Source organism: Lissotriton helveticus, chromosome 1_1 (assembly GCF_964261635.1).
Source record: "Lissotriton helveticus chromosome 1_1, aLisHel1.1, whole genome shotgun sequence".
NCBI lineage: Eukaryota > Metazoa > Chordata > Amphibia > Caudata > Salamandridae > Lissotriton > Lissotriton helveticus.
Window position 1 is genome coordinate 353,704,278 of NC_136057.1, and position 26,631 is coordinate 353,730,908.

Below are 26,631 nucleotides of genomic sequence, written 5' to 3' on the forward strand. Positions count from 1 at the left end.
TGGTGTGTGCCTGTTGTCCTAGCTGCTTGGAAGGCTGAGGCTTGTGGATTCCTTGAGCTCAGGGGTTCTGGGCTGCACTCAGCTGGGTTGATCAGGTGTCCATGCTGTGTTGGGTATCAATATGGTGTTCTAGAGGGAGCTCTAGAATTTCAGGTTTTGTAATGAGAGGTGCACCGACCCAGGCTGGGTACAGAGCAGGGCAAAGCTTCCGTGCCCATCAGTAGCAGGACAGCACCTGTGAGCAGTAGGTGTAACACAGCCTGAGCAAAATAGTGAGACCTAGCCTCTCTTTTTATGACTCAAATGTAAACGTTTTGATTTTTACAAGATGGTAATGAATTATGTGTCCAAAACCAAATCTTTGTTTTTCTCTTGATATTATTGCAGGAAATACAATGAACATTTGAACTGGGCCGGGCATTCTAGCATAGCAGACAATTCTCCAGAATTGAGACATATTGCAACAACAAGCTAGCAGGTGGAGAGGACTGAAAACTCTGTGCAGCCTAGAATAAAAGACTGTGTGATTTTCAGCAAGGATGACTGAAATGCATTCTTCATTTTAGAGCACCTGTAGGATTAAATTGATCTGTCAAGGACAAAAGTATCCTTAGAAGTGCAACTTTGAAATTAGTTTGCTGGGTCTTCTGCTGCATTCCTACGTCCAGCTCTAATTCATTTTTTGATTAGCCCTCATTCACTTCCATATGTGAATGAGCAGGAGAAATTAGAGGGCCCTTCGCTCTTTGCGAGAAACATGAAAAGACTGAGAACAGTGTAACTCCCTAACATTGGGGCCTTCGGCCTTACTCCAGCCAACTCTTGCGGTTTAATACTTTTATATGTTGATGTTCTTTAACCATCCCAGCAGAAGGGATCAGGTTGACAGGCTCTGCAGTTCTCCAGTATGGGGCTGTCCAGATCATTACTCAATCTACCTTGATTTGGCACAGTATAAAATACGTCATGAAGTCTCCTATGAAAAGGTATGCAAATCTAATTGAATCACTTTTGTTAGTCAGGTGGACCTGTTCGCTGGAAGGGCCAGGGAGGACAAAAATAGCTCATTGGTATAGAACACTGAATTAGCAGCTGATTTTGAGGTGGGAGAAGATCGAGTAATCCAACTGGACCTCAATAAACGGTTTCTTAGTATGCAGTAGCCCGCGACCACCTCTAACCCAAAAGCGTAATCTCATCCCTTTGCAGAATCAGGCAAGCTTTCACCTGCTCAAGCTGAACTGACATTGGTCTTCTTGGCCAGCAATAGTTCCTCTCATGAAGCTGTTGAGGCTAGAGAACAGAATGACGCATATTCATTCTTTATAATAACTCTTCTAGCCCTCCCACTCCATACCACTTTATAACTTCCAATGTTGCAGATGTCTTCCATCATTGTGACCCTTGCTGCTTTTCTCAAAATTGGCTGGCTCGGCATCACAAGAAGGGGTGGATGGCTACAGGAAAGCCTGAATTCTGCCGTAAGGTTCTACAGGGAGTCACTGGCAGATAAAGACAAACTCAGCCCTAAGTTGGCTCTTCTCTCTCACTTTCCTTCCCCTCTGTCCTTCTACCTATCTCTCACTCTCTAAATACTAATATCTATATTGTATTCACATCCCCTTCACAAACTTTCTGACCCTACTTCCTCTCTCCCTTAAATCAGTTCAATCCTCTTCTTTTCCTTTAGGAAACTCTATATCTTTTGTAAAGGCCCTTCCCATATTCACACTGCTTCTTGATAAGACATTCTTTTCCTTTCTTTGAAGGATAGTGAAATTGATTTTCTTGAAACATGTTTGGCATACTATCAATTCATTACACTGTACTTTATCATTATCCTTACTTAAGCAATGCATTTCATCATTAGGACATGTGAAGTGTTTGCCGGGCATGGTGGCGTGTGCCTGTTGTCCTAGCTACTTGGGAGGCTGAGGCTTGTGGATTGCTTGAGCTCGGGGGTTCTGGGCTGCACTCAGCTGTGTTGATCAGGTGTCCGTGCTGTGTTGGGTATCAATATGGTGCTCTAGAGGGAGCTCTAGAATTTCAGGTTGTGTAATGAGAGGTGCACCGACCCAGGCTGGAAACAGAGCAGGCCAAAGCTTCTGTGCCCATTAGTAGCAGGACAGCACCTGTGAGCAGTAGGTGTAACACAGCCTGAGCAAAATAGTGAGACTTAGCCTCTCTTTTTTTGACTCAAATGTGAACGTTTTGATTTTTACAAGATGGTAATGAATTATTTTTCCAAAACCAAATCTTTGTTTTTCTTTTGATGTTATTGCAGGAAATACAATGTACATTTGAACTGGGCCGGGCATTCTTGCATAGCAGACAATTCTCCAGAATTGAGACATATTGCAACAACAAGCTAGCAGGTGGAGAGGACTGAAAACTCTGTGCACCCTAGAATAAAAGACTGTGTGATTTTCAGCAAGGATGACTGAAATGCATTCTTCATTTTAGAGCACCTGTAGGATTAAATTGATCTGTCAAGTACAAAAGTATCCTTAGAAGTGCAACTTTGAAATTTGTTTGCTGGGTCTTCTGCTGCATTCCTACGTCCAGCTCTAATTCATTTTTTGATTAGCCCTCATTCACTTCCATATATGAATGAGCAGGAAAAATTAGCGGGCCCTTCGCTCTTTGAGAGAAACATGAAAAGACTGAGAACTGTGTAACTCCCTAACATTGGGGCCTTCGGCTTTACTCCAGCCAACTCTTGCGGTTTAATACTTTTAAATGTTGATGTTCTTTAACAATCCCAGTAGAAGGGATCAGGTTGACAGGCTCTGCAGTTCTCCAGTATGGGACTGTCCAGATCATTACTCAATCTACCTTTATTTGGCAGAGTATAAAGTACGTCATGAAGTCTCCTATGAAAGGGTATGCAAATCTATTTGAATCACTTTTGTTAGTCAGGTGGACCCGTTCGCTGGAAGGGGCAGGGAGGACAGAAATAGCTCATTGGTATAGAAAACTGAATTAGCAGCTGATTTTGAGGTGGGAGAAGATCGAGTTATCGAACTGGACCTCAATAAACGGTTTCTTAGTATGCAGTAGCCCGCGACCACCTCTAACCCAAAAGCGTAATCTTATCCCTTTGCAGAATCATGTAAGCTTTCACCTGCTCAAGCTGAACTGACATTGGTCTGCTTGGCCAGCAAGAGTTCCTATCTTGAAGCTGTTGAGGCTAGAGAACAGAATGACGCATATTCATTCTATATAATAACTCTTCTAGCCCTCCCACTCCATACCACTTTATAACTTCCAATGTTGCAGATGTCTTCCATCATTGTGACCCTTGCTGCTTTTCTCAACATTGGCTGGCTCGGCATCACAAGAAGGCAGAAGGGATCAGGTTGACAGGCTCTGCAGTTCTCCAGTATGGGACTGTCCAGATCATTACTCAATCTACCTTGATTTGGCACAGTATAAAGTATGTCATGAAGTCTCCTATGAAAGGGTATGCAAATCTATTTGAATCACTTTTGTTAGTCAGGTGGACCCGTTCGCTGGAAAGGGCAGGGAGGAGAAAAAAAGCTCATTGGTATAAAACACTGAATTAGCAGCTGATTTTGAGGTGGGAGAAGATCGAGTAATCCAACTGGACCTCAATAACTGGTTTCTTAGTATGCAGTAGCCCGCGACCACCTCTAACCCAAAAGCGTAATCTCATCCCTTTGCAGAATCAGGCATGCTTTCACCTGCTCAAGCTGAACTGACATTGGTCTTCTTGGCCAGCAAGAGTTCCTCTCATGAAGCTGTTGAGGCTAGAGAACAGAATGACGCATATTCATTCTATATAATAACTCTTCTAGCCCTCACACTCCATACCACTTTATAACAGTGTAACTCCCTAACATTGGGGCCTTCGGCCTTACTCCAGCCAACTCTTGCGGTTTAATACTTTTAAATGTTGATGTTCTTTAACCATCCAAGCAGAAGGGATCAGGTTGACAGGCTCTGCAGTTCTCCAGTATGGGGCTGTCCAGATCATTACTCAATCTACCTTGATTTGGCACAGTATAAAATACGTCATGAAGTCTCCTATGAAAAGGTATGCAAATCTGTTTGAATCACTTTTGTTAGTCAGGTGAACCTGTTCGCTGGAAGGGGCAGGGAGGACAAAAATAGCTCATTGGTATAGAACACTGAATTAGCAGCTGATTTTGAGGTTGGAGAAGATCGAGTAATCCAACTGGACCTCAATAACTGGTTTCTTAGTATGCAGTAGCCCGCGACCACCTCTAACCCAAAAGCGTAATCTCATCCCTTTGCAGAATCAGGCAAGCTTTCACCTGCTCAAGCTGAACTGACACTGGTCTTCTTGGCCAGCAAGAGTTCCTCTCATGAAGCTGTTGAGTATAGAGAACAGAATGACGCATATTCATTTGTTATAATAACTCTTCTAGCCCTCCCACTCCATACCACTTTATAACTTCCAATGTTGCAGATGTCTTCCAACATTGTGACCTTTGCTGCTTTTCTCAACATTGGCTGGCTCCGCGTCACAAGAAGGGGTAGATGGCTACAGGTGAGACTGAATTGTGCCGGTAAGGTTCTATAGGGAGTCACTGGCAGATAAAGAGAAACTCAGCCCTAAGTTGGCTCTTCTCTCTCACTTTCTTACCCCTCTGTCCTTTTACCCATCTCTCACTCTCTAAATACTAGTATCTATATTGTATTCACATCCCCTTCACAAACTTTCTGACCCTACTTCCTCTCTCCCTTAAATCACTTCAATCCTCTTCTTTTCCTTTAGGAAACTCTATATCTTTTTAAAAGGCCCTTCCCATATTCACACTGCTTCTTAATAAGACATTCTTTTCCTTTCTTTGAAGGATAGTGAAATTGATTTTCTTGAAACATGTTTGGCATACCATCAATTCATTACACTGTACTTTATCATTAGCCTTACTTAAGCAATGCATTTCATCATTAGGACATGTGAAGTGTTTGCCGGGCATGGTGGCGTGTGCCTGTTGTCCTAGCTATTTGGGAGGTTGAGGCTTGTGGATTGCTTGAGCTCAGGGGTTCTGGGCTGCACTCAGCTGTGTTGATCAGGTGTCCATGCTGTGTTGGGTATCAATATGGTGTTCTAGAGGGAGCTCTAGAATTTCAGGGTGTGTAATGAGAGGTGCACTGACCCAGGCTGGAAACAGAGCAGGCCAAAGCTTCCGTGCCCATCGGTATCAGGACAGCACCTGTGAGCAGTAGGTGTAACAGAGCCTGAGCAAAATAGTGAGACCTAGCCTCTCTTTTTTTGACTCAAATGTGAACGTTTTGATTGTTACAAGATGGTAATGAATTATTTTTCCAAAACCAAATCTTTGTTTTTCTTTTGATATTATTGCAGGAAACACCATGAACATTTGAACTGGGCTGGGCATTCTAGCATAGCAGACAATTCTCCAGAATTGAGACATATTGCACCAACAAGCTAGCAGGTGGAGAGGACTGAAAACTCTGTGCAGCCTAGATTAAAAGACTGTGTGATTTTCAGCAAGGATGACTGAAATGCATTCTTCATTTTAGAGCACCTGTAGGATTAAATTGATCTGTCAAGTACAAAAGTATCCTTAGAAGTGCAACTTTGAAATTTGTTTGCTGGGTCTTCTGCTGCATTCCTACGTCCAGCTCTAATTCATTTTTTGATTAGCCCTCATTCACTTCCATATATGAATGAGCAGGAGAAATTAGAGGGCCCTTCGCTCTTTGAGAGAAACATGAAAAGACTGAGAACTGTGTAACTCCCTAACATTGGGGCCTTCGGCCTTACTCCAGCCAACTCTTGCGGTTTAATACTTTTAAATGTTGATGTTCTCTAACAATCCCAGCAGAAGGGATCAGGTTGACAGGCCCTGCAGTTCTCCAGTATGGGGCTGTCCAGATCATTACTCAATCTACCTTGATTTGGCACAGTATAAAATACATCATGAAGTCTCCTATGAAAAGGTATGCAAATCTGTTTGAATCACTTTTTTTAGTCAGGTGCACCCGTTCGCTGGAAGGGGCAGGGAGGACAAAAATAGCTCATTGGTATAGAACACTGAATTAGCAGCTGATTTTGAGGTGGGAGAAGATCGAGAAATCCAACTGGACCTCAATAAACGGTTTCTTAGCATGCAGTAGCCCGCGACCACCTCTAACCCAAAAGCGTAATCTCATCCCTTTGCAGAAGCAGGCAAGCTTTCACCTGCTCAAGCTGAACTGACATTATTCTTCTTGGCCAGCAAGAGTTCCTCTCATGAAGCTGTTGAGGCTAGAGAACAGAATGACGCATATTCATTCTTTATAATAACTCTTCTAGCCCTCCCACTCCATACCACTTTATAACTTCCAATGTTGCAGATGTCTTCCATCATTGTGACCCTTGCTGCTATTCTCAACATTGTATGGCTCGGCATAACAAGAAGGGGTGGATGGCTACAGGAGAGCCTGAATTGTGCCGGTAAGGTTCTACAAGGAGTCACTGGCAGATAAAGAGAAACTCAGCCCTAAGTTGGCTCTTCTCTCTCACTTTCTTTCCCCTCTGTCCTTCTACCTATCTCTCACTCTCTAAATACTAGTATCTATATTGTATTCACATCCCCTTCACAAACTTTCTGACCCTACTTCCTCTCTCCCTTAAATCAGTACAATCCTCTTCTATTCCTTTTAGGAAACTCTATATCTTTTTTAAAGGCCCTTCCCATATTCACACTGCTTCTTGATAAGACATTCTTTTCCTTTCTTTGAAGGATAGTGAAATAGATTTTTTTGAAACATGTTTGGCATACCATTAATTCATTACACTGTACTTTATCATTATCCTTACTTAAGCAATGCATTTCATCATTAGGACATGTGAAGTGTTTGCCGGGCATGGAGGCGTGTGTCTGTTGTCCTAGCTACTTGGGAGGCTGAGGCTTGTGGATTGCTTGAGCTCAGGGGTTCTGGGCTGCACTCAGCTGTGTTGATCAGGTGTCCATGCTGTGTTGGGTGTCAATATGGTGTTCTAGAGGGAGATCTAGAATTTCAGGTTGTGTAATGAGAGCTGCACTGACCCAGGCTGGAAACAGAGCAGGCCAAAGCTTCCGTGCCCATCGGTAGCAGGACAGCACCTGTGAGCAGTAGGTGTAACACAGCCTGAGCAAAATAGTGAGACCTAGCCTCTCTTTTTTTGACTCAAATGTGAACGTTTTGATTTTTAAAAGATGGTAATGAATTATTTTTCCAAAACCAAATCTTTGTTTTTCTTTTGATATTATTGCAGGAAACACCATGAACATTTGAACTGTGCCGGGCATTCTAGCATAGCAGACAATTCTCCAGAATTGAGACATATTGCAACAACAAGCTAGCAGGTGGAGAGGACTGAAAACTCTGTGCAGCCTAGAATAAAAGACTGTGTGATTTTCAACAAGGATGACTGAAATGCATTCTTCATTTTAGAGCACCTGTAGGATTAAATTGATCTGTCAAGTACAGAAGTATCCTTAGAAGTGCAACTTTGAAATTTGTTTGCTGGGTCTTCTGCTGCATTCCTACGTCCAGCTCTAATTCATTTTTTGATTAGCCCTCATTCACTTCCATATATGAATGAGCAGGAGAAATTAGAGGGCCCTTCGCTCTTTGAGAGAAACATGAAAAGACTGAGAACTGTGTAACTCCCTAACATAGGGTCCTTCGGCCTTACTCCAGCTAACTCTTGCGTTTTAATACTTTTAAATGTTGATGTTCTTTAACAATCCCAGCAGAAGGGATCAGGTTGACAGGCCCTGCAGTTCTCCAGTATGGGGCTGTCCAGGTCATTACTCAATCTACCTTGATTTGGCACAGTATAAAATACGTCATGAAGTCTCCAATGAAAAGGTATGCAAATCTGTTTGAATCACTTTTGTTAGTCAGGTGGACCTGTACGCTGGAAGGGGCAGGGAGAACAAAAATAGCTCATTGGTATAGAACACTGAATTAGCAGGTGATTTTGAGGTGGGAGAAGATCGAGTAATCCAACTGGACCTCAATAAACGGTTTCTTAGTATGCAGTAGCCCGCGACCACCTCTAACCCAAAAGCGTAATCTCATCCCTTTGCAGAATCAGGCAAGCTTTCACCTGCTCAAGCTGAACTGACATTGGTCTTCTTGACCAGCAAGAGTTCCTATCTTGAAGCTGTTGAGGCTAGAGAACAGAATGACACATATTCATTCTTTATAATAACTCTTCTAGCCCTCCCACTCCATACCACTTTATAACTTCCAATGTTGCAGATGTCTTCCATCATTGTGACCCTTGCTGCTTTTCTCAACATTGGCTGGCTCGGCATAACAAGAAGGGGTGGATGGCTACAGGAGAGCCTGAATTGTGCCGGTAAGGTTCTACAAGGAGTCACTGGCAGATAAAGAGAAACTCACCCTAAGTTGGCTCTTCTCTCTCACTTTCTTTCCCCTCTGTCCTTCTACCTATCTCTCACTCTCTAAATACTAGTATCTATATTGTATTCACATCCCCTTCACAAACTTTCTGACCCTACTTCTTCTCTCCCTTAAATCAGTACAATCCTCTTCTTTTCCTTTTAGGAAACTCTATATCTTTTTTAAAGGCCCTTCCCATATTCACACTGCTTCTTGATAAGACATTCTTTTCCTTTCTTTGAAGGATAGTGAAATTGATTTTCTTGAAACATGTTTGGCATACCATCAATTCATCACACTGTACTTTATCATTATCCTTACTTAAGCAATGCATTTCATCATTAGGACATGTGAAGTGTTTGCCGGGCATGGAGGCGTGTGCCTGTTGTCCTAGCTACTTGGGAGGCTGAGGCTTGTGGATTGCTTGAGCTCAGGGGTTCTGGGCTGCACTCAGCTGTGTTGATCAGGTGACCATGCTGTGTTGGGTGTCAATATGGTGTTCTAGAGGGAGGTCTAGAATTTCAGGTTGTGTAATGAGAGCTGCAGCGACCCAGGCTGGAAACAGAGCAGGCCAAAGCTTCCGTGCCCATCGGTAGCAGGACAGCACCTGTGAGCAGTAGGTGTAACACAGCCTGAGCAAAATAGTGAGACCTATCCTCTCTTTTTTTGACTCAAATGTGAACGTTTTGATTTTTACAAGATGGTAATGAATTATTTTTCCAAAACCAAATCTTTGTTTTTCTTTTGATATTATTGCAGGAAACACCATGAACATTTGAACTGTGCCGGGCATTCTAGCATAGCAGACAATTCGCCAGAATTGAGACATATTGCAACAACAAGCTATCAGGTGGAGAGGACTGAAAACTCTGTGCAGCCTAGAATAAAAGACTTTGTGGTTTTCAACAAGGATGACTGAAATGCATTCTTCATTTTAGAGCACCTGTAGGATTAAATTGATCTGTCAAGTACAAAAGTATCCTTAGAAGTGCAACTTTGAAATTTGTTTGCTGGGTCTTCTGCTGCATTCCTACGTCCAGCTCTAATTCATTTTTTGATTAGCCCTCATTCACTTCCATATATGAATGAGCAGGAGAAATTAGAGGGCCCTTCGCTCTTTGAGAGAAACATGAAAAGACTGAGAACTGTGTAACTCCCTAACATAGGGGCCTTCGGCCTTACTCCAGCCAACTCTTGCGTTTTAATACTTTTAAATGTTGATGTTCTTTAACAATCCCAGCAGAAGGGATCAGGTTGACAGGCCCTGCAGTTCTCCAGTATGGGGCTGTCCAGGTCATTACTCAATCTACCTTGATTTGGCACAGTATAAAATACGTCATGAAGTCTCCTATGAAAAGGTATGCAAATCTGTTTGAATCACTTTTGTTAGTCAGGTGGACCTGTTCGCTGGAAGGGGCAGGGAGGACAAAAATAGCTCATTGGTATAGAACACTGAATTAGCAGCTGATTTTGAGGTGGGAGAAGATCGAGTAATCCAACTGGACCTCAATAAACGGTTTCTTAGTATGCAGTAGCCCGCGACCACCTCTAACCCAAAAGCGTAATCTCATCCCTTTGCAGAATCAGGCAAGCTTTCACCTGCACAAGCTGAACTGACATTGGTCTTCTTGGCCAGCAATAGTTCCTCTCATGAAGCTGTTGAGGCTAGAGAACAGAATGACGCATATTCATTCTTTATAATAACTCTTCTAGCCCTCCCACTCCATACCACTTTATAACTTCCAATGTTGCAGATGTCTTCCATCATTGTGACCCTTGCTGCTTTTCTCAACATTGGCTGGCTCGGCATCACAAGAAGGGGTGGATGGCTACAGGAGAGCCTGAATTGTGCCGGTAAGGTTCTACAAGGAGTCACTGGCAGATAAAGACAAACTCAGCCCTAAGTTGGCTCTTCTCTCTCACTTTCCTTCCCCTCTGTCCTTCTACCTATCTCTCACTCTCTAAATACTAATATCTATATTGTATTCACATCCCCTTCACAAACTTTCTGACCCTACTTCCTCTCTCCCTTAAATCAGTTCAATCCTCTTCTTTTCCTTTAGGAAACTTTATATCCTTTTTTAAAGGCCCTTCCCATATTCACACTGCTTCTTGATAAGACATTCTTTTCCTTTCTTTGAAGGATAGTGAAATAGATTTTTTTGAAACATGTTTGGCATACCATTAATTCATTACACTGTACTTTATCATTATCCTTACTTAAGCAATGCATTTCATCATTAGGACATGTGAAGTGTTTGCCGGGCATGGAGGCGTGTGTCTGTTGTCCTAGCTACTTGGGAGGCTGAGGCTTGTGGATTGCTTGAGCTCAGGGGTTCTGGGCTGCACTCAGCTGTGTTGATCAGGTGTCCATGCTGTGTTGGGTGTCAATATGGTGTTCTAGAGGGAGCTCTAGAATTTCAGGTTGTGTAATGAGAGCTGCACTGACCCAGGCTGGAAACAGAGCAGGCCAAAGCTTCCGTGCCCATCGGTAGCAGGACAGCACCTGTGAGCAGTAGGTGTAACACAGCCTGAGCAAAATAGTGAGACCTAGCCTCTCTTTTTTTGACTCAAATGTGAACGTTTTGATTTTTAAAAGATGGTAATGAATTATTTTTCCAAAACCAAATCTTTGTTTTTCTTTTGATATTATTGCAGGAAACACCATGAACATTTGAACTGTGCCGGGCATTCTAGCATAGCAGACAATTCTCCAGAATTGAGACATATTGCAACAACAAGCTAGCAGGTGGAGAGGACTGAAAACTCTGTGCAGCCTAGAATAAAAGACTGTGTGATTTTCAACAAGGATGACTGAAATGCATTCTTCATTTTAGAGCACCTGTAGGATTAAATTGATCTGTCAAGTACAGAAGTATCCTTAGAAGTGCAACTTTGAAATTTGTTTGCTGGGTCTTCTGCTGCATTCCTACGTCCAGCTCTAATTCATTATTTGATTAGCCCTCATTCACTTCCATATATGAATGAGCAGGAGAAATTAGAGGGCCCTTCGCTCTTTGAGAGAAACATGAAAAGACTGAGAACTGTGTAACTCCCTAACATAGGGTCCTTCGGCCTTACTCCAGCTAACTCTTGCGTTTTAATACTTTTAAATGTTGATGTTCTTTAACAATCCCAGCAGAAGGGATCAGGTTGACAGGCCCTGCAGTTCTCCAGTATGGGGCTGTCCAGGTCATTACTCAATCTACCTTGATTTGGCACAGTATAAAATACGTCATGAAGTCTCCAATGAAAAGGTATGCAAATCTGTTTGAATCACTTTTGTTAGTCAGGTGGACCTGTACGCTGGAAGGGGCAGGGAGAACAAAAATAGCTCATTGGTATAGAACACTGAATTAGCAGGTGATTTTGAGGTGGGAGAAGATCGAGTAATCCAACTGGACCTCAATAAACGGTTTCTTAGTATGCAGTAGCCCGCGACCACCTCTAACCCAAAAGCGTAATCTCATCCCTTTGCAGAATCAGGCAAGCTTTCACCTGCTCAAGCTGAACTGACATTGGTCTTCTTGACCAGCAAGAGTTCCTATCTTGAAGCTGTTGAGGCTAGAGAACAGAATGACACATATTCATTCTTTATAATAACTCTTCTAGCCCTCCCACTCCATACCACTTTATAACTTCCAATGTTGCAGATGTCTTCCATCATTGTGACCCTTGCTGCTTTTCTCAACATTGGCTGGCTCGGCATAACAAGAAGGGGTGGATGGCTACAGGAGAGCCTGAATTGTGCCGGTAAGGTTCTACAAGGAGTCACTGGCAGATAAAGAGAAACTCAGCCCTAAGTTGGCTCTTCTCTCTCACTTTCTTTCCCCTCTGTCCTTCTACCTATCTCTCACTCTCTAAATACTAGTATCTATATTGTATTCACATCCCCTTCACAAACTTTCTGACCCTACTTCTTCTCTCCCTTAAATCAGTACAATCCTCTTCTTTTCCTTTTAGGAAACTCTATATCTTTTTTAAAGGCCCTTCCCATATTCACACTGCTTCTTGATAAGACATTCTTTTCCTTTCTTTGAAGGATAGTGAAATTGATTTTCTTGAAACATGTTTGGCATACCATCAATTCATCACACTGTACTTTATCATTATCCTTACTTAAGCAATGCATTTCATCATTAGGACATGTGAAGTGTTTGCCGGGCATGGAGGCGTGTGCCTGTTGTCCTAGCTACTTGGGAGGCTGAGGCTTGTGGATTGCTTGAGCTCAGGGGTTCTGGGCTGCACTCAGCTGTGTTGATCAGGTGACCATGCTGTGTTGGGTGTCAATATGGTGTTCTAGAGGGAGGTCTAGAATTTCAGGTTGTGTAATGAGAGCTGCAGCGACCCAGGCTGGAAACAGAGCAGGCCAAAGCTTCCATGCCCATCGGTAGCAGGACAGCACCTGTGAGCAGTAGGTGTAACACAGCCTGAGCAAAATAGTGAGACCTATCCTCTCTTTTTTTGACTCAAATGTGAACGTTTTGATTTTTACAAGATGGTAATGAATTATTTTTCCAAATCCAATCTTTGTTTTTCTTTTGATATTATTGCAGGAAACACCATGAACATTTGAACTGTGCCGGGCATTCTAGCATAGCAGACAATTCGCCAGAATTGAGACATATTGCAACAACAAGCTATCAGGTGGAGAGGACTGAAAACTCTGTGCAGCCTAGAATAAAAGACTGTGTGGTTTTCAACAAGGATGACTGAAATGCATTCTTCATTTTAGAGCACCTGTAGGATTAAATTGATCTGTCAAGTACAAAAGTATCCTTAGAAGTGCAACTTTGAAATTTGTTTGCTGGGTCTTCTGCTGCATTCCTACGTCCAGCTCTAATTCATTTTTTGATTAGCCCTCATTCACTTCCATATATGAATGAGCAGGAGAAATTAGAGGGCCCTTCGCTCTTTGAGAGAAACATGAAAAGACTGAGAACTGTGTAACTCCCTAACATAGGGGCCTTCGGCCTTACTCCAGCCAACTCTTGCGTTTTAATACTTTTAAATGTTGATGTTCTTTAACAATCCCAGCAGAAGGGATCAGGTTGACAGGCCCTGCAGTTCTCCAGTATGGGGCTGTCCAGGTCATTACTCAATCTACCTTGATTTGGCACAGTATAAAATACGTCATGAAGTCTCCTATGAAAAGGTATGCAAATCTGTTTGAATCACTTTTGTTAGTCAGGTGGACCTGTTCGCTGGAAGGGGCAGGGAGGACAAAAATAGCTCATTGGTATAGAACACTGAATTAGCAGCTGATTTTGAGGTGGGAGAAGATCGAGTAATCCAACTGGACCTAAATAAACGGTTTCTTAGTATGCAGTAGCCCGCGACCACCTCTAACCCAAAAGCGTAATCTCATCCCTTTGCAGAATCAGGCAAGCTTTCACCTGCACAAGCTGAACTGACATTGGTCTTCTTGGCCAGCAATAGTTCCTCTCATGAAGCTGTTGAGGCTAGAGAACAGAATGACGCATATTCATTCTTTATAATAACTCTTCTAGCCCTCCCACTCCATACCACTTTATAACTTCCAATGTTGCAGATGTCTTCCATCATTGTGACCCTTGCTGCTTTTCTCAACATTGGCTGGCTCGGCATCACAAGAAGGGGTGGATGGCTACAGGAGAGCCTGAATTGTGCCGGTAAGGTTCTACAAGGAGTCACTGGCAGATAAAGACAAACTCAGCCCTAAGTTGGCTCTTCTCTCTCACTTTCCTTCCCCTCTGTCCTTCTACCTATCTCTCACTCTCTAAATACTAATATCTATATTGTATTCACATCCCCTTCACAAACTTTCTGACCCTACTTCCTCTCTCCCTTAAATCAGTTCAATCCTCTTCTTTTCCTTTAGGAAACTTTATATCCTTTTTTAAAGGCCCTTCCCATATTCACACTGCTTCTTGATAAGACATTCTTTTCCTTTCTTTGAAGGATAGTGAAATAGATTTTTTTGAAACATGTTTGGCATACCATTAATTCATTACACTGTACTTTATCATTATCCTTACTTAAGCAATGCATTTCATCATTAGGACATGTGAAGTGTTTGCCGGGCATGGAGGCGTGTGTCTGTTGTCCTAGCTACTTGGGAGGCTGAGGCTTGTGGATTGCTTGAGCTCAGGGGTTCTGGGCTGCACTCAGCTGTGTTGATCAGGTGTCCATGCTGTGTTGGGTGTCAATATGGTGTTCTAGAGGGAGCTCTAGAATTTCAGGTTGTGTAATGAGAGCTGCACTGACCCAGGCTGGAAACAGAGCAGGCCAAAGCTTCCGTGCCCATCGGTAGCAGGACAGCACCTGTGAGCAGTAGGTGTAACACAGCCTGAGCAAAATAGTGAGACCTAGCCTCTCTTTTTTTGACTCAAATGTGAACGTTTTGATTTTTAAAAGATGGTAATTAATTATTTTTCCAAAACCAAATCTTTGTTTTTCTTTTGATATTATTGCAGGAAACACCATGAACATTTGAACTGTGCCGGGCATTCTAGCATAGCAGACAATTCTCCAGAATTGAGACATATTGCAACAACAAGCTAGCAGGTGGAGAGGACTGAAAACTCTGTGCAGCCTAGAATAAAAGACTGTGTGATTTTCAACAAGGATGACTGAAATGCATTCTTCATTTTAGAGCACCTGTAGGATTAAATTGATCTGTCAAGTACAGAAGTATCCTTAGAAGTGCAACTTTGAAATTTGTTTGCTGGGTCTTCTGCTGCATTCCTACGTCCAGCTCTAATTCATTTTTTGATTAGCCCTCATTCACTTCCATATATGAATGAGCAGGAGAAATTAGAGGGCCCTTCGCTCTTTGAGAGAAACATGAAAAGACTGAGAACTGTGTAACTCCCTAACATAGGGTCCTTCGGCCTTACTCCAGCTAACTCTTGCGTTTTAATACTTTTAAATGTTGATGTTCTTTAACAATCCCAGCAGAAGGGATCAGGTTGACAGGCCCTGCAGTTCTCCAGTATGGGGCTGTCCAGGTCATTACTCAATCTACCTTGATTTGGCACAGTATAAAATACGTCATGAAGTCTCCAATGAAAAGGTATGCAAATCTGTTTGAATCACTTTTGTTAGTCAGGTGGACCTGTACGCTGGAAGGGGCAGGGAGAACAAAAATAGCTCATTGGTATAGAACACTGAATTAGCAGGTGATTTTGAGGTGGGAGAAGATCGAGTAATCCAACTGGACCTCAATAAACGGTTTCTTAGTATGCAGTAGCCCGCGACCACCTCTAACCCAAAAGCGTAATCTCATCCCTTTGCAGAATCAGGCAAGCTTTCACCTGCTCAAGCTGAACTGACATTGGTCTTCTTGACCAGCAAGAGTTCCTATCTTGAAGCTGTTGAGGCTAGAGAACAGAATGACACATATTCATTCTTTATAATACCTCTTCTAGCCCTCCCACTCCATACCACTTTATAACTTCCAATGTTGCAGATGTCTTCCATCATTGTGACCCTTGCTGCTTTTCTCAACATTGGCTGGCTCGGCATAACAAGAAGGGGTGGATGGCTACAGGAGAGCCTGAATTGTGCCGGTAAGGTTCTACAAGGAGTCACTGGCAGATAAAGAGAAACTCAGCCCTAAGTTGGCTCTTCTCTCTCACTTTCTTTCCCCTCTGTCCTTCTACCTATCTCTCACTCTCTAAATACTAGTATCTATATTGTATTCACATCCCCTTCACAAACTTTCTGACCCTACTTCTTCTCTCCCTTAAATCAGTACAATCCTCTTCTTTTCCTTTTAGGAAACTCTATATCTTTTTTAAAGGCCCTTCCCATATTCACACTGCTTCTTGATAAGACATTCTTTTCCTTTCTTTGAAGGATAGTGAAATTGATTTTCTTGAAACATGTTTGGCATACCATCAATTCATCACACTGTACTTTATCATTATCCTTACTTAAGCAATGCATTTCATCATTAGGACATGTGAAGTGTTTGCCGGGCATGGAGGCGTGTGCCTGTTGTCCTAGCTACTTGGGAGGCTGAGGCTTGTGGATTACTTGAGCTCAGGGGTTCTGGGCTGCACTCAGCTGTGTTGATCAGGTGACCATGCTGTGTTGGGTGTCAATATGGTGTTCTAGAGGGAGGTCTAGAATTTCAGGTTGTGTAATGAGAGCTGCACCGACCCAGGCTGGAAACAGAGCAGGCCAAAGCTTCCGTGCCCATCGGTAGCAGGACAGCACCTGTGAGCAGTAGGTGTAACACAGCCTGAGCAAAATAGTGAGACCTATCCTCTCTTTTTTTGACTCAAATGTGAACGTTTTGATTTTTACAAGATGGTAATGAATTATTTTTCCAAAACCAAATCTTTGTTTTTCTTTTGATATTATTGCAGGAAACACCATGAACATTTGAACTGTGCCGGGCATTCTAGCATAGCAGACAATTCGCCAGAATTGAGACATATTGCAACAACAAGCTATCAGGTGGAGAGGACTGAAAACTCTATGCAGCCTAGAATAAAAGACTGTGTGGTTTTCAACAAGGATGACTGAAATGCATTCTTCATTTTAGAGCACCTGTAGGATTAAATTGATCTGTCAAGTACAAAAGTATCCTGAGAAGTGCAACTTTGAAATTTGTTTGCTGGGTCTTCTGCTGCATTCCTACGTCCAGCTCTAATTCATTTTTTGATTAGCCCTCATTCACTTCCATATATGAATGAGCAGGAGAAATTAGAGGGCCCTTCGCTCTTTGAGAGAAACATGAAAAGACTGAGAACTGTGTAACTCCCTAACATAGGGGCCTTCGGCCTTACTCCAGCCAACTCTTGCGTTTTAATACTTTTAAATGTTGATGTTCTTTAACAATCCCAGCAGAAGGGATCAGGTTGACAGGCCCTGCAGTTCTCCAGTATGGGGCTGTCCAGGTCATTACTCAATCTACCTTGATTTGGCACAGTATAAAATACGTCATGAAGTCTCCTATGAAAAGGTATGCAAATCTGTTTGAATCACTTTTGTTAGTCAGGTGGACCTGTTCGCTGGAAGGGGCAGGGAGGACAAAAATAGCTCATTGGTATAGAACACTGAATTAGCAGCTGATTTTGAGGTGGGAGAAGATCGAGTAATCCAACTGGACCTAAATAAACGGTTTCTTAGTATGCAGTAGCCCGCGACCACCTCTAACCCAAAAGCGTAATCTCATCCCTTTGCAGAATCAGGCAAGCTTTCACCTGCACAAGCTGAACTGACATTGGTCTTCTTGGCCAGCAATAGTTCCTCTCATGAAGCTGTTGAGGCTAGAGAACAGAATTACGCATATTCATTCTTTATAATAACTCTTCTAGCCCTCCCACTCCATACCACTTTATAACTTCCAATGTTGCAGATGTCTTCCATCATTGTGACCCTTGCTGCTTTTCTCAACATTGGCTGGCTCGGCATCACAAGAAGGGGTGGATGGCTACAGGAGAGCCTGAATTGTGCCGGTAAGGTTCTACAAGGAGTCACTGGCAGATAAAGACAAACTCAGCCCTAAGTTGGCTCTTCTCTCTCACTTTCCTTCCCCTCTGTCCTTCTACCTATCTCTCACTCTCTAAATACTAATATCTATATTGTATTCACATCCCCTTCACAAACTTTCTGACCCTACTTCCTCTCTCCCTTAAATCAGTTCAATCCTCTTCTTTTCCTTTAGGAAACTTTATATCCTTTTTTAAAGGCCCTTCCCATATTCACACTGCTTCTTGATAAGACATTCTTTTCCTTTCTTTGAAGGATAGTGAAATAGATTTTTTTGAAACATGTTTGGCATACCATTAATTCATTACACTGTACTTTATCATTATCCTTACTTAAGCAATGCATTTCATCATTAGGACATGTGAAGTGTTTGCCGGGCATGGAGGCGTGTGTCTGTTGTCCTAGCTACTTGGGAGGCTGAGGCTTGTGGATTGCTTGAGCTCAGGGGTTCTGGGCTGCACTCAGCTGTGTTGATCAGGTGTCCATGCTGTGTTGGGTGTCAATATGGTGTTCTAGAGGGAGCTCTAGAGTTTCAGGTTGTGTAATGAGAGCTGCACCGACCCAGGCTGGAAACAGAGCAGGCCAAAGCTTCCGTGCCCATCGGTAGCAGGACAGCACCTGTGAGCAGTAGGTGTAACACAGCCTGAGCAAAATAGTGAGACCTAGCCTCTCTTTTTCTGACTCAAATGTGAACGTTTGGTTTTTACAAGATGGTAAGGAATTATTTTTCCAAAACCAAATCTTTGTTTTTCTTTTGATATTATTGCAGGAAATACAATGAACATTTGAACTGGGCCGGGCATTCTAGCATAGCAGACAATTCTCCAGAATTGAGACATATTGCAACAAAAAGCTAGCAGGTGGAGAGGACTGAAAACTCTGTGCAGCCTAGAATAAAAGACTGTGTGGTTTTCAACAAGGATGACTGAAATGCATTCTTCATTTTAGAGCACCTGTAGGATTAAATTTATCTGTCAAGTACAAAAGTATCCTTAGAAGTGCAACTTTGAAATTTGTTTGCTGGGTCTTCTGCTGCATTCCTACGTCCAGCTCTAATTCATTTTTTGATTAGCCCTCATTCACTTCCATATATGAATGAGCAGGAGAAATTAGAGGGCCCTTCGCTCTTTGAGAGAAACATGAAAAGACTGAGAACTGTGTAACTCCCTAACATAGGGGCCTTCGGCCTTACTCCAGCCAACTCTTGCGTTTTAATACTTTTAAATGTTGATGTTCTTTAACAATCCCAGCAGAAGGGATCAGGTTGACAGGCCCTGCAGTTCTCCAGTATGGGGCTGTCCAGGTCATTACTCAATCTACCTTGATTTGGCACAGTATAAAATACGTCATGAAGTCTCCTATGAAAAGGTATGCAAATCTGTTTGAATCACTTTTGTTAGTCAGGTGGACCTGTTCGCTGGAAGGGGCAGGGAGGACAAAAATAGCTCATTGGTATAGAACACTGAATTAGCAGCTGATTTTGAGGTGGGAGAAGATCGAGTAATCCAACTGGACCTCAATAAACGGTTTCTTAGTATGCAGTAGCCCGCGACCACCTCTAACCCAAAAGCGTAATCTCATCCCTTTGCAGAATCAGGCAAGCTTTCACCTGCACAAGCTGAACTGACATTGGTCTTCTTGGCCAGCAATAGTTCCTCTCATGAAGCTGTTGAGGCTAGAGAACAGAATGACGCATATTCATTCTTTATAATAACTCTTCTAGCCCTCCCACTCCATACCACTTTATAACTTCCAATGTTGCAGATGTCTTCCATCATTGTGACCCTTGCTGCTTTTCTCAACATTGGCTGGCTCGGCATCACAAGAAGGGGTGGATGGCTACAGGAGAGCCTGAATTGTGCCGGTAAGGTTCTACAAGGAGTCACTGGCAGATAAAGACAAACTCAGCCCTAAGTTGGCTCTTCTCTCTCACTTTCCTTCCCCTCTGTCCTTCTACCTATCTCTCACTCTCTAAATACTAATATCTATATTGTATTCACATCCCCTTCACAAACTTTCTGACCCTACTTCCTCTCTCCCTTAAATCAGTTCAATCCTCTTCTTTTCCTTTAGGAAACTCTATATCTTTTTTAAAGGCCCTTCCCATATTCACACTGCTTCTTGATAAGACATTCTTATCCTTTCTTTGAAGGATAGTGAAATTGATTTTCTTGAAACATGGTTGGCATACCATCAATTCATTACACTGTACTTTATCATTATCCTTACTTAAGCAATGCATTTCATCATTAGGACATGTGAAGTGTTTGCCGGGCATGGTGGCGTGTGCCTGTTGTCCTAGCTACTTGGGAGGCTGAGGATTGTGGATTGCTTGAGCTCAGGGGTTCTGGGCTGCACTGAGCTGTGTTGATCAGGTGTCCATGCTGTGTTGGGTATCAATATGGTGTTCTAGAGGGAGCTCTAGTATTTCAGGTTGTGTAATGAGAGCTGCACCGACCCAGGCTGGAAACAGAGCAGGCCAAAGCTTCCGTGCCCATCGGTAGCAGGACAGCGCCTGTGAACAGTAGGTGTAACACAGCCTGAGCAAAATAGTGAGACCTAGCCTCTCTTTTTCTGACTCAAATGTGAACGTTTGGTTTTTACAAGATGGTAAGGAATTATTTTTCCAAAACCAAATCTTTGTTTTTCTTTTGATATTATTGCAGGAAATACAATGAACATTTGAACTGGGCCGGGCATTCTAGCATAGCAGACAATTCTCCAGAATTGAGACATAGTGCAACAACAAGCTAGCAGGTGGAGAGGACTTAAAACTCTGTGCAGCCTAGAATAAAAGACTGTGTGATTTTCAGCAAGGATGACTGAAATGCATTCTTCATTTTAGAGCACCTGTAGGACTAAATTGATCTGTCAAGTACAAAAGTATCCTTAGAAGTGCAACTTTGAAATTAGTTTGCTGGGTCTTCTGCTGCATTCCTACGTCCAGCTCTAATTCATTTTTTGATTAGCCCTCATTCACTTCCATATATGAATGAGCAGGAGAAATTAGAGGGCCCTTCGCTCTTTGAGAGAAACATGAAAAGACTGAGAACTGTGTAACTCCCTAACATAGGGGCCTTCGGCCTTACTCCAGCCAACTCTTGCGTTTTAATACTTTTAAATGTTGATGTTCTTTAACAATCCCAGCAGAAGGGATCAGGTTGACAGGCCCTGCAGTTCTCCAGTATGGGGCTGTCCAGGTCATTACTCAATCTACCTTGATTTGGCACAGTATAAAATACGTCATGAAGTCTCCTATGAAAAGGTATGCAAATCTGTTTGAATCACTTTTGTTAGTCAGGTGGACCTGTTCGCTGGAAGGGGCAGGGAGGACAAAAATAGCTCATTGGTATAGAACACTGAATTAGCAGCTGATTTTGAGGTGGGAGAAGATCGAGTAATCCAACTGGACCTCAATAAACGGTTTCTTAGTATGCAGTAGCCCGCGACCACCTCTAACCCAAAAGCGTAATCTCATCCCTTTGCAGAATCAGGCAAGCTTTCACCTGCACAAGCTGAACTGACATTGGTCTTCTTGGCCAGCAATAGTTCCTCTCATGAAGCTGTTGAGGCTAGAGAACAGAATGACGCATATTCATTCTTTATAATAACTCTTCTAGCCCTCCCACTCCATACCACTTTATAACTTCCAATGTTGCAGATGTCTTCCATCATTGTGACCCTTGCTGCTTTTCTCAAAATTGGCTGGCTCGGCATCACAAGAAGGGGTGGATGGCTACAGGAGAGCCTGAATTCTGCCGTAAGGTTCTACAGGGAGTCACTGGCAGATAAAGACAAACTCAGCCCTAAGTTGGCTCTTCTCTCTCACTTTCCTTCCCCTCTGTCCTTCTACCTATCTCTCACTCTCTAAATACTAATATCTATATTGTATTCACATCCCCTTCACAAACTTTCTGACCCTACTTCCTCTCTCCCTTAAATCAGTTCAATCCTCTTCTTTTCCTTTAGGAAACTCTATATCTTTTTTAAAGGCCCTTCCCATATTCACACTGCTTCTTGATAAGACATTCTTATCCTTTCTTTGAAGGATAGTGAAATTGATTTTCTTGAAACATGGTTGGCATACCATCAATTCATTACACTGTACTTTATCATTATCCTTACTTAAGCAATGCATTTCATCATTAGGACATGTGAAGTGTTTGCCGGGCATGGTGGCGTGTGCCTGTTGTCCTAGCTACTTGGGAGGCTGAGGATTGTGGATCGCTTGAGCTCAGGGGTTCTGGGCTGCACTCAGCTGTGTTGATCAAGTGTCCATTCTGTGTTGGGTATCAATATGGTGTTCTAGAGGGAGCTCTAGTATTTCAGGTTGTGTAATGAGAGGTGCACCGACCCAGGCTGGGAGCAGGCCAAAGCTTCCGTGCCCATCAGTAGCAGGACAGCACCTGTGAGCAGTAGGTGTAACACAGCCTGAGCAAAATAGTGAGACCTAGCCTCTCTTTTTTTGACTCAAATGTGAACGTTTTGATTTTTACAAGATGGTAATGAATTATTTTTCCAAAACCAAATCTTTGTTTTTCTTTTGATATTATTGCAGGAAACACCATGAACATTTGAACTGTGCCGGGCATTCTAGCATAGCAGACAATTCGCCAGAATTGAGACATATTGCAACAACAAGCTAGCAGGTGGAGAGGACTGAAAACTCTGTGCAGCCTAGAATAAAAGACTGTGTGGTTTTCAACAAGGATGACTGAAATGCATTCTTCATTTTAGAGCACCTGTAGGATTAAATTGATCTGTCAAGTACAAAAGTATCCTTAGAAGTGCAACTTTGAAATTTGTTTGCTGGGTCTTCTGCTGCATTCCTACGTCCAGCTCTAATTCATTTTTTGATTAGCCCTCATTCACTTCCATATATGAATGAGCAGGAGAAATTAGAGGGCCCTTCGCTCTTTGAGAGAAACATGAAAAGACTGAGAACTGTGTAACTCCCTAACATAGGGGCCTTCGGCCTTACTCCAGCCAACTCTTGCGTTTTAATACTTTTAAATGTTGATGTTCTTTAACAATCCCAGCAGAAGGGATCAGGTTGACAGGCCCTGCAGTTCTCCAGTATGGGGCTGTCCAGGTCATTACTCAATCTACCTTGATTTGGCACAGTATAAAATACGTCATGAAGTCTCCTATGAAAAGGTATGCAAATCTGTTTGAATCACTTTTGTTAGTCAGGTGGACCTGTTCGCTGGAAGGGGCAGGGAGGACAAAAATAGCTCATTAGTATAGAACACTGAATTAGCAGCTGATTTTGAGGTGGGAGAAGATCGAGTAATCCAACTGGACCTCAATAAACGGTTTCTTAGTATGCAGTAGCCCGCGACCACCTCTAACCCAAAAGCGTAATCTCATCCCTTTGCAGAATCAGGCAAGCTTTCACCTGCACAAGCTGAACTGACATTGGTCTTCTTGGCCAGCAATAGTTCCTCTCATGAAGCTGTTGAGGCTAGAGAACAGAATGACGCATATTCATTCTTTATAATAACTCTTCTAGCCCTCCCACTCCATACCACTTTATAACTTCCAATGTTGCAGATGTCTTCCATCATTGTGACCCTTGCTGCTTTTCTCAACATTGGCTGGCTCGGCATCACAAGAAGGGGTGGATGGCTACAGGAGAGCCTGAATTGTGCCGGTAAGGTTCTACAAGGAGTCACTGGCAGATAAAGACAAACTCAGCCCTAAGTTGGCTCTTCTCTCTCACTTTCCTTCCCCTCTGTCCTTCTACCTATCTCTCACTCTCTAAATACTAATATCTATATTGTATTCACATCCCCTTCACAAACTTTCTGACCCTACTTCCTCTCTCCCTTAAATCAGTTCAATCCTCTTCTTTTCCTTTAGGAAACTCTATATCTTTTTTAAAGGCCCTTCCCATATTCACACTGCTTCTTGATAAGACATTCTTATCCTTTCTTTGAAGGATAGTGAAATTGATTTTCTTGAAACATGGTTGGCATACCATCAATTCATTACACTGTACTTTATCATTATCCTTACTTAAGCAATGCATTTCATCATTAGGACATGTAAAGTGTTTGCCGGGCATGGTGGCGTGTGCCTCTTGTCCTAGCTACTTGGGAGGCTGAGGATTGTGGATTGCTTGAGCTCAGGGGTTCTGGGCTGCACTCAGCTGTGTTGATCAGGTGTCCATGCTGTGTTGGGTATCAATATGGTGTTCTAGAGGGAGCTCTAGTATTTCAGGTTGTGTAATGAGAGCTGCACTGACCCAGGCTGGAAACAGAGCAGGCCAAAGCTTCTGTGCCCATCAGTAGCAGGACAGCGCCTGTGAACAGTAGGTGTAACACAGCCTGAGCAAAATAGTGAGACCTAGCCTCTCTTTTTCTGACTCAAATGTGAACGTTTGGTTTTTACAAGATGGTAAGGAATTATTTTTCCAAAACCAAATCTTTGTTTTTCTTTTGATATTATTGCAGGAAATACAATGAACATTTGAACTGGGCCGGGCATTCTAGCATAGCAGACAATTCTCCAGAATTGAGACATAGTGCAACAACAAGCTAGCAGGTGGAGAGGACTTAAAACTCTGTGCAGCCTAGAATAAAAGACTGTGTGATTTTCAGCAAGGATGACTGAAATGCATTCTTCATTTTAGAGCACCTGTAGGACTAAATTGATCTGTCAAGTACAAAAGTATCCTTAGAAGTGCAACTTTGAAATTAGTTTGCTGGGTCTTCTGCTGCATTCCTACGTCCAGCTCTAATTCATTTTTTGATTAGCCCTCATTCACTTCCATATATGAATGAGCAGGAGAAATTAGAGGGCCCTTCGCTCTTTGAGAGAAACATGAAAAGACTGAGAACTGTGTAACTCCCTAACATAGGGGCCTTCGGCCTTACTCCAGCCAACTCTTGCGTTTTAATACTTTTAAATGTTGATGTTCTTTAACAATCCCAGCAGAAGGGATCAGGTTGACAGGCCCTGCAGTTCTCCAGTATGGGGCTGTCCAGGTCATTACTCAATCTACCTTGATTTGGCACAGTATAAAATACGTCATGAAGTCTCCTATGAAAAGGTATGCAAATCTGTTTGAATCACTTTTGTTAGTCAGGTGGACCTGTTCGCTGGAAGGGGCAGGGAGGACAAAAATAGCTCATTGGTATAGAACACTGAATTAGCAGCTGATTTTGAGGTGGGAGAAGATCGAGTAATCCAACTGGACCTCAATAAACGGTTTCTTAGTATGCAGTAGCCCGCGACCACCTCTAACCCAAAAGCGTAATCTCATCCCTTTGCAGAATCAGGCAAGCTTTCACCTGCACAAGCTGAACTGACATTGGTCTTCTTGGCCAGCAATAGTTCCTCTCATGAAGCTGTTGAGGCTAGAGAACAGAATGACGCATATTCATTCTTTATAATAACTCTTCTAGCCCTCCCACTCCATACCACTTTATAACTTCCAATGTTGCAGATGTCTTCCATCATTGTGACCCTTGCTGCTTTTCTCAAAATTGGCTGGCTCGGCATCACAAGAAGGGGTGGATGGCTACAGGAGAGCCTGAATTCTGCCGTAAGGTTCTACAGGGAGTCACTGGCAGATAAAGACAAACTCAGCCCTAAGTTGGCTCTTCTCTCTCACTTTCCTTCCCCTCTGTCCTTCTACCTATCTCTCACTCTCTAAATACTAATATCTATATTGTATTCACATCCCCTTCACAAACTTTCTGACCCTACTTCCTCTCTCCCTTAAATCAGTTCAATCCTCTTCTTTTCCTTTAGGAAACTCTATATCTTTTTTAAAGGCCCTTCCCATATTCACACTGCTTCTTGATAAGACATTCTTATCCTTTCTTTGAAGGATAGTGAAATTGATTTTCTTGAAACATGGTTGGCATACCATCAATTCATTACACTGTACTTTATCATTATCCTTACTTAAGCAATGCATTTCATCATTAGGACATGTGAAGTGTTTGCCGGGCATGGTGGCGTGTGCCTGTTGTCCTAGCTACTTGGGAGGCTGAGGATTGTGGATCGCTTGAGCTCAGGGGTTCTGGGCTGCACTCAGCTGTGTTAATCAAGTGTCCATTCTGTGTTGGGTATCAATATGGTGTTCTAGAGGGAGCTCTAGTATTTCAGGTTGTGTAATGAGAGGTGCACCGACCCAGGCTGGAAACAGAGCAGGCCAAAGCTTCCGTGCCCATCGGTAGCAGGACAGCACCTGTGAGCAGTAGGTGTAACACAGCCTGAGCAAAATAGTGAGACCTAGCCTCTCTTTTTTTGACTCAAATGTGAACGTTTTGATTTTTACAAGATGGTAATGAATTATTTTTCCAAAACCAAATCTTTGTTTTTCTTTTGATATTATTGCAGGAAACACCATGAACATTTGAACTGTGCCGGGCATTCTAGCATAGCAGACAATTCGCCAGAATTGAGACATATTGCAACAACAAGCTAGCAGGTGGAGAGGACTGAAAACTCTGTGCAGCCTAGAATAAAAGACTGTGTGGTTTTCAACAAGGATGACTGAAATGCATTCTTCATTTTAGAGCACCTGTAGGATTAAATTGATCTGTCAAGTACAAAAGTATCCTTAGAAGTGCAACTTTGAAATTTGTTTGCTGGGTCTTCTGCTGCATTCCTACGTCCAGCTCTAATTCATTTTTTGATTAGCCCTCATTCACTTCCATATATGAATGAGCAGGAGAAATTAGAGGGCCCTTCGCTCTTTGAGAGAAACATGAAAAGACTGAGAACTGTGTAACTCCCTAA